This window comes from Ptychodera flava, chromosome 1 (genome assembly GCF_041260155.1).
Source record: "Ptychodera flava strain L36383 chromosome 1, AS_Pfla_20210202, whole genome shotgun sequence".
NCBI lineage: Eukaryota > Metazoa > Hemichordata > Enteropneusta > Ptychoderidae > Ptychodera > Ptychodera flava.
In genome coordinates this window covers 46,027,598-46,037,824 of record NC_091928.1, presented here as the reverse complement: position 1 = coordinate 46,037,824, position 10,227 = coordinate 46,027,598, and the positions used below count along the sequence as shown (strand labels likewise).

Here is a 10,227-nt window from a genome sequence, read left to right as displayed (position 1 = left end):
ACATGATTTGCATTACATCAGCTATGGTCATTCAAGTGGGCAAATTCTTTTAGAGTTTTACCCTATACACTGTCTCAGACACCAGCTCACAATAGGCTTTAAGTAGACAAGGCCACTTAGGGTACACGACTCAATTGTCACTGAGGTGCATGACCCTACAACTGAGAATCATTTTTATGGACTAAACAATACAGAAATATGCAATATCTTACTGGTTGTGATGACAAATGTGAAGTTTTACAACAATATACAGTGTAAAATTCAAATATCTGATTATAAAATAGTTGGAGCATATATGTCTTTCACTCTTGGTGTTCCAGTTTGCTGAATGCACTAGTGCACTTTGCATAAAAAGGACACTTGAGTCTCACTATTTACAGCCTACGTATAAATCTCTCATGCAAATTTAACCTCATTCAACTTGTTTCAACTTGTCTCACTGTCATTTAATTTCACAACACGAGTGAATGCTAAACAATGCTGTACCTACCGGTACTACAGATATGGGTGTGGATTACCTGGATGGAAACGAGTTTAATTTCGCTCTTCTTATACCATTATCATGTCATATTCTGTCACATTCAAAACCAACACCAGAATGAGAATTGATTTGAAAATCATGGGATGACAATACACAATGTAAGGTAGGTTGTGTTGTGTCTGCTTACCATATAGGAATTAAAATTTGTTAAACTTTACTAACTTGTGTAAGAATTTGTGAAAATAACTGTCCACAGAAGTTTGAAAACAACGGACTGGCAGAATTTAAGACAAACAATGTGTCAATGTCAGACACTCGGCGCACATTTCGGTTCAATGTGGCAGGCCAGAGTGAGTGTATACGACATTTAATAGCTTCTGTGGGCCTTTAATAATTATGTCAAGTGCATTTGAACACATTTTGATGCACTGTCCATCAAATTCCACGGCAAAGTAATATTGCAACTTTTGCAATGGACACACAGATACGCAACCACCATGCAGCCTAGTACATAAAAATTAGTGATACATATCTACCATACCAAGGTAAAGATGTCCTCTCGTAATGTTGTACACCACAGAATTAATATTAACAACGTTTGCTGTAATATTTATGAAAACAACTTATGTTTCTGTACAAATATCACAACAGGGAAAATTCCAACTCACAGTTACTGACATTTTCACAAACTTTACACTTTTGCTGCTCGTTAGGGACTGGTCAGTTTCTTTGGCCGGGGGGGGGGGGGGTCACCCTGTTTTTGACTTGGTGATGGGTGAGGGGGGGGGGGGGGTCACAATGTTTTTGAAATGCCCAATGGTGGGGGTTAGTGTGTTTTGAATTTCAACATGGGCTTATACTTGCCTAAAATGCATCTTGCAAGCCACAAATTTCATCATTCAGTTGCATTTTTTGGCGCGCCCTTCAGGTGCATAACTTTAATAATATGACATATTTTTCAGAGCCCCTTTGGGCCTGTTACTTTAAAATATCAAACATATTTTTCAGCATGCCCTTCAGCCACATGACTTTCATATATCTGATATGTATATATCAGGGATATCTGGATGTTTAATATTTTTCGGTGAGCCCTTTGGGTGCACTACTTAAATATATCAGAGATATATGTCAGAAATATCTTGATGTCTGTAAATTGAAAGTCTGTTTTGCAAAGTGTACTAATCATTATGAAATCTGCAGTTCATATGAAAAGCACGACAAGTTCCTGATACTTTTCTGTTTTCTGTATGAGAATTCAGTATTAGAAAACAGCATGCACTAATATTTCACTATCACATTTTTCTTACAACAGTTCTGGACATCTGCTTATGTATAAAGAGAGTTGGAATGCATACAGCTCATTCAAAATACTTACTCAAACTTTAGAATTGACGCATTTCAGTTCCTATCTTACAACTGACATGACAACAATTTCATTAATACACAGAATGACTGATCAATATTTAAAATATACCCCAAAAATTATATATATATATATATAATATATATATATATATATATAATATATATATATATATATATATATATTATATATATATATATATATATATATATATATATATGTATGTATGTATGTATACATACACACACACTGAATTGAATTTATATTCCACCTTTTGTTTCACCTTTGTCGCCTAGTGGTCATCCTGTTTTCGAAAGTTGGAATGGGGGGAGGGGGGTACCATCCAAAAGTTGGAATAGAGGGGTCAGCCACTTTTTGATGTCCGCAAAAATAATCCACTGCCAACCCCACCCCCCCTCCAGGCTGAAGAAACTGACCAGTCCCTTAGCATACTTTTCACCCATGATGAAACTTCATTCAAACAAATTCCAAATTACAGTTTAGCATGCACCTACACACCAAATACAAACTAGGTGTATTATGCAGCGGTTCTCAAGTTTTGCAATTCGACCACTCAGAATTCAAACAGAGAGATCTGACAGTCTGAGGCCAACCCTATCATGCGTACAAAGTTTCAAAGCAATGGGGCAGAGCAGTTTCAGAGATTTTTTGACCGAAACTGAGAAAAATTGCCCTGAAAGTACAACTGTAGAAATTTCACCACAATTTGAACAAATCTTAATTAACTTAATTAACACAGATTAACCTTAAAGAACCTGCACACCAAGTTTCAACCAAATCTGGCCTGTGGTTATAGAGTTTTAGCAATCAGCTGGATTTTTCTCTTATTTACCTATTTGCATAATTTTGGCAGTGACACGTTCATTTGAACAAATTCATATCTCAACCCCTCATGTACACCAAATACTAAGATGGTAGGTGCTGCGGTTGTCGAGATTTTGATATGGAAGCACATCTGCACATACATACCAGTACATACAGACAAACAGACAGACATACAGACATCGCCAACTTACCATAATAAGCTCTCTTGGTACAGGTATAATTACGTATACCAAATGTGAGCTAAATACTGGTAAGTGTAAAATAAAATATTGTAACGTGAAAGCTCCACAGGCAAATAACTGAAATAATGGCGGTTGATCAATGCTAACCAATATTACACAAAACCTTTACTGGCTGAGCAGGCCAGTAACTTTAAAAGTCACTGGCCTGGAAAGAAACCAACTTGCTTTGACATGTTCTAAATCTGCAACCACTTTATTTGTGCAAAGTACAAAAAATGTTTTTCAGCCAGGAGGTACTTCATTGATTTTTCCTTACATAGATTAGGAGCGATGTCAAAAGTTCAGTGTTGGATAAAAAATTTGATCATTTTAGTTTGGTGAGGTTTAAGGGTGGGGTGGGGATGCGGTAGGAGTTTGACCCAAAAAAGCTTCTATTGACAAATCAATTTAACGTCAATATTGCTGGGAAAATAAATATTTTGAAAAAAAAAAATACAGCAGAAATTTGTACTTTGTTTTGAAGCCAGATTTTTTTCAACATGTGTAAGACCGCTCCGTTGTTGTGTAGATGCAAAAAAAAATCTTCTCTGAAACTGCTCTGCCCCATTGCTTTGAAACTTGGTACGCATGATAGGGTTGGCCTCTGTCAGATCTCTCTGTTTGAATTCTGAGTGGTCGAATTGCAAAACTTGAGAACCGTTGCGCAATACACCTACGTAAACGTAATAACAATGCAAACTATATGTTACACTTGTAACTATATCGACATTTTACATGTTGATGTGATCTGGTTTCTGCAATAGCTCAATATAAGTCAAATACTTAAGTTTTTTTCTCTCTCTCAGATTGTTCCAATTGTGGTGAAATTTTTGTATATGTACCGTATTTTGGGCAATTTTTTGCATTTTTGGTAAAAAAGTCATTTTCTCTGAATTAACTTTTCGCAATCCTTTGAAACTCAAGTTGGTATGCAGGTACCTAGGGTCAACGTTAGTTGAGAGTCTTCAAATTGTGAACTTTTCATATTTGTATGTTTTAGACTTGTGATCAAAAAATCATTTTCTCTGAAATAGCTTGTCAGATTGCTTTGAAACTACGTATGCATGTTCTTACAGATAAACTTAGTTAATATGTTCAAATTATGACAAAACATGCAATATCATATTTTTGTAACAACTTTTGCTGGTTTTGGTTCAAAAACATGCCAAATATCTCATTCTTGAATTCTCCGGGCGAATTGCAAAGCTTGAAAACCACTGCACACTATGCCTTTGTATTTGTGTGTAGGTGCATGCTAACTGTAAATGGGAATTTTTAAAATGATGTTATCATTGGCATAAAGTTTGCTAAATAAACCAAATATGAACTGAAAATGCTCATGTTTCATTATATATTGCAGTTATGTGTGAATTTGAACCTTTGCCACATATTTGCAACTTCATTGAAAGAATTATGATCAACATCATGAACAATATCAATGAAGCCATCAAATGAGTACTTTTGAAAAAAAATTTTTTAACTATAAATGACAAAAATTGCCCAAAAAATATAAAATTGTAGATTTCATCATTATTTGAATACATCATATTTCGATCATCCCTATGAACCTGCATACCAAATATCAAAGCTGTCAGACAAGTGGTTCTGATAAAATAAATTTTGACCAAAAATGACAAAAAAATCCTTAAAAATACCGCAATTATACGGTGTCGCTCACATTTTATCAGAATTGGTACATACCAGTATGGGTACCAAAGATCAACCAGAAAAACAAGAATGACAAAAGCAAGTAAGGTCTGCATTTTAGGTACTGGAGGTAAACTTTTGAAACATGCATACCAACTCTATAGCAATGGGACAAGCAGATCCTACATACATAAGCAAATGTCAACAAAAAATTAGCTAGAGAAGCTTGACAAAAAAAAGGTGGAGAGGGGGGAAAAAGAGTGGGAAAAAATATAAATGGGATCTTTTAAAAGGAATGCTACCTCATCAATCTTCTATCCCCTACCCCCTCCTGAATATCAAATGTTCCACCCCTTGGTTGACCATGTTTACATAAGACCAGCTGGCAGTATATTTACAACTTTGGGGATGTTTTAATTAATGCTATGAGTGCTATCATTCAAATGTAAACAGCACTTAAATCAGTTACAGATAGTGAAATTCCTTCCACTGAAGGGGGGGGGGGGGATATGACATCTGGAATTATCCTGGATCCAAATTTCTCATCAGTTCTTGTGTGTCTTACGTGCAAAAATTGCAAAATTGGTTTGCAATGAAAAAATTTACCTCAGCTTTGTTTTTGGATCAAATTTTACTACAAATTGATATTAAACATGACAAAATTATGTTCACAGCCTTCGAAACTCTCTCACAACAAATCCTTGGTTGGTGTAGGTCATTTAAGGTCACAAAAGAAAATTACCTAAAATATAACTATTGGGGGTTTCTCAACACTTAGAGCAGAAAATTTATCTAATAACATCCCTCGGGACTTTTGTACCAAATTACAAAGCTATCAGACAAGTAATTTTGAGAACAAGTTTTCTTGACCAAATATGACAAAATTGTCTTAAAAATACAAATTTGTATATTTCAGGACAATTTCCACATATCTGACTATTGTCATTGGGTTATCCCTAGGGACCTGTATACCAAATAACAAAGCTGTCTGACCAGTGGTTATGAAGAAGAAAATTTTTTACCAAAAACACCTTTTTTGGCATTAATTTGACTATTTTCAACAATATCAAAAATTAAAAAAAATAGTTTCTCTAAATCATATTTTTCATCTACACAACAATATAAAATCAGTAAGTACTGCGGTTCTCAAGATATTTGAGTGGACGGACGCCTCACAAACGGACATACATACCTACTACATACATACATACATACATACATACAACTACAGACTGACGCCGGATGCCGGACGGATACCCATCCCAATAGCTTCTATAGACTATAGTCTATAGTAGCTAAAAATAAGAAGGGGGAAAAATGTACAAAGTATCTGTAAAAAAGTAATGCTACCTAATCAATCTTCTAGACCCTACCCCCTCCTGAATATCAAATGTTCTACCCCTTGGTAGTTAGCATGTTTACTTTAAAAGAGCTACAATGGCCAGATGGCAGGAAATGTATTTACAACCTTGGGGATTTTTATATAATGCTATTGGTGCTATCATTCGGATGTAAACAGTACTTAAGTTAGTTACAGATAGTGAAAAGCCTTCCACTGTGGGGGTGATTATGACATCTGGAATTATCCTGGATCCAAATTTCTCATCAGTTCTTGTGTGTCTTACATGGAAAAGTTGCAAAAATTGGTCCGCACTGAAAAAATTAACCTCAGCTTTGTTTTCTGGATCAAATTTTACAACAAATTGATACCAAATATGACAAAATTATGTTCACAGCCTTCGAAACTGTATCACAACATATCCTGGGTTGGTGTAGGTCATTTAAGGTCACAAACTGAGAAAATTACCTAAAATATACAAATTTGGGGGTTTCCCAACACTTTGAGCAGAAAATTTATCTAATAACATCCCTTGAGACTTGTATACCAGATTACAAAGCTATTAGACAAGTAATTTTGAGGACAAGTTTTCTTGACCAAAAATGACAAAATTGTCTTAAAAATACAAATTGTATATTTCAAGACAATTTCCACATATCTAACTATTGTCATCCCTGGACATCTGTATACCAAATATAAAAGCTGTCTGTCCAACGGCTTTAAAAAGAAATTATTTTTTAAAATTTTTTGACCAAAAATGAAAAAAATAGTGACAACATCACTGTTCGCTCCCATATAGTTATCAAAACAAGTCAACAATTGTATGAAACATGGACATACATATACAGACAGACTGACATACACAGACTGGCACAGAGTGATGACATTGACCCCAAGTGTGCCTTGGCCCATGGAGAGTGATAAAGACATCTGAATGTAATGATAAAATAGTTAAGTATAGGCCTATACAGGCACTGAGAGTGAATATGTTACAGCAATTTGATTAGTTTCTTTTCCTTTTCTACTTCTGTGATAATATTTAAGACAATCAATCTGCAAGGCAGTTTATGTATTGACAAATATGTTATCTTTTACAAGCACACAGTAAACTGTTCTTGATTTTCATTTACAATATTTGACATAGACTGAAATACATAACATGCAACCGATATTTACACTTTGCCCATACACCAGATACATGGAGAAATTTCAACATACAATCATCAACTCAGAAACCCTACAGGAAAAAGTAAACATTGTTTTCTTCCAGAACTGCTGGTACATCCACATCTGGAACAACTTACAAACTTAACCAATTACACAAGGATGATGACACAAGAGATAAAGTTAAACTGCGGTGAACTTGACTATTCCTTTCAAATCCTTACCTAACTTGACATCTAAAACTAAAATACACTGCATGGTTAATTGTGCACAAAAATACATCGGGTTGGACCATTTGATAAGGAATGGTGTCTGGAAGGTCGATGAGGTACATTATCTTTTTTATCCGATCCATTGTACATTCTTTTTTCCCCACTCTCCCACTTTTTCTCTTTGTCAAACCTTTTCTGGCTGAATTTTTTATTGGCATTTGTTTGGAATTTTTTCAAATCTGCTAGGATTTTTTTACTGCATTTCAACACCAAATACAGTTTACCATATCAAATGCTTACTAAATAACCACATTATATTCTCTTAGTTCCAGTAGGTATAAAATTACCAAAAAAAATCTTAAAAATACAAAATGAAAGATATCCCAGTAAAACTGAAAGTTTAGCAAAGTTGCCCCAAAAATTCAAAATTCCGGATTTCAACTTAATTTCAATATATCTTATTAACAAAAACCCTAAGGACCGGTTTACTAAATATCAAAGCAATCAGACTGGTAAATTTTGAGAAACAAATTTTTTGACCAAAAATGAGAAACATAGGGCCAAAGTCCCTGAAGCTACTATAGACATGGATACAAAATTAAGTATTTCCTGACTGTATGAAATTATCTCACTTAGGTCATCCTAGGGACTTGTAAACCAAATATTAAAGCTGTCTGACCAGCCGTTTTGAAAGAACAAGCAACTCAACAGTTGACAGAGCTCTGCTGTGTTATGTAGAGAATAACCTTTTGTGACACATGTATTGATGAAGAAGGTGGATATCTTTGATTAACATTGTAAGTGAGTTCTGTTGAATAAGTTGAGACTGTACATACTCAGAGAAAGCACACTGAAGAGACAAATGTTTGAAACTTAGAAGTTCAAGGTCATCAAAAGCATTATAAGGAATCATGTAACTTACATTGCACTGTTTACACAGATTGCATAATTGCTATAAATAGCACATGAGGAATCTTACAGCTTTGCTTTACCATAAAAACCCTATCACTTTGACCACTCTTTTAATTGACCACTCTATTTTTTTCCTCAAAAGGTAATTTTATTTTATCCTTACCAAGTCAACCATAAATGGAAATTAGAACTTTCTCTATCTCTATTGACTATTTTGAGCAATTTCTTTTAGATAACATACAGGGCACAATAAATGAATCATTCACTATGAATTGTCAAAAAAAGTTGAACTTTCTGATAATTCTACACTAAAATTATTTTGGCTTTGATGATTTCCTAATTAATTCAATTATTTAAAATCATATTAATTATTTTTTTCTGGGTGAATTGATAGGGTTTATACAGTACAAGAATTAAAGACAATGTAAGTCAAATTTTGACCAAAAATGACAAAAAATTCCTTAAAAATACACATTTGCATATTTCATCACAATTTGAACAAATCTAAGTTGGGTTACCCCTAGGGACCTGTATACCAAATAACAAAGCTGTCTGACCAGCGGTTATGAAGAAGAAGATTTTTTACCAAAAACACCTTTTTTGGCATTAATTTGCCTATTTTCAACAATATCAAAAAATTAAAAAAAATAGTTTCTCAAAATCATATTTTTCATCTACACAACAAATATCAAATCAGTAAGTACTGCGGTTCTCAAGATATTTGAGTGGACGGACGCCTCACAAACGGACATACATACATACATGCATACAGACTGACGCCGGACGGATACCCATCCCAATAGCTTCTATAGACTATAGTCTATAGTAGCTAAAAATTGCCCCCAAAAATACAAAATTACAGATTTCATCCTAATTTTAAATATATCTAATTAACATAAACCCTAGGAACCTGTACACTAGATATCAAAGCTACCAGATCAGAAGTTTAGGAGAAAAATTTTTTGACCAAAAAAGGCAAAAATTGCCCCCCCCCCCCCCAAAAAAAAAAATTGCCAGTTTCAACATACTTTCAATACATTATATTGAGATTAATCTTAGATACCTGTATACCAAATACATGTATCAAAGCTATCAAATCAGCAGTTTTTGGATTAAAAATTTTTTTATCAAAAATTGGGAAAATTGCCCCAAAATTACAAATATGACAATATCAATACAATTTGTACAAGCATGACTGAGGTCATTCTGAGGAACATGAATATTAAGTTTCATAGCAATCAGACGAGCGATTTCAGAGAACAAGATTTTTTGACTAAAAACGGAAAAAATACCCTAAAAATACAAACATGCAAATTTCATCCCAATTTTTGCACACATAATTTAGAATACCTAAAGAAATCTGCATACCAAGTTTCAACCAAATCTAACCAATGCTTACTGAGTTTTAGCCATTTGCAGGATTTTTCCTTTTTTCCCCCTCATTTGCATATTTTTGGCACTGACATGTTCATTTGAACAAATTCACATCTCCACCCCGAGGTGCACCTGTACACCAAATACTAAGACAGTAGGTGCTACTGTTTAGGAGTTTTTGATGTGGACGGACTAACAGACATACATACATACATACATACACACAGACCCCATTTTGCCACCTTATCCGAATACCTCCTATTTGCATATATACATATGCATATATGGAAGCGCAAGTTTCAACCAAATCTGACCAATGCTTACTGAGTTTTAGCCATTTGCAGGATTTTTCCTTTTTCCCCCTCATTTGCATATTTTTGGCACTGACATGTTCATTTGAACAAATTCACATCTCCACCCCTAGGTGCACCTGTACACCAAATACTAAGACAGTAGGTGCTACGGTTTAGGAGTTTTTGATGTGGACGGACTAACAGACATACATACATACATACACACAGACGCCATTTTGCCACCTTATACGAATACCTCCCATTTGCATATATACATATGCATATATGGGAGCGTAAAAATTGTCCCAAAACAGTAATTTTTCCAATTTTGTCGTAATATTTCAACAAACTAGAAGGGTAACACCCTTGCAAATA

At 34.4% G+C, this 10,227-nt stretch overlaps 1 protein-coding gene across 1 annotated transcript in view; it reads left to right on the top strand.

The window, feature by feature from the left end:
- Positions 1–482: 482 nt before the first annotated feature.
- Positions 483–10,227, top strand: part of LOC139139118 (uncharacterized) — a 35,741-nt gene continuing 25,996 nt past the window's right edge. The window contains exon 1 of the mRNA XM_070707912.1: positions 483–644. The gene's annotated coding sequence lies outside the window, so the exon portion shown is untranslated. The remainder of the gene's footprint in view (positions 645–10,227) is intronic.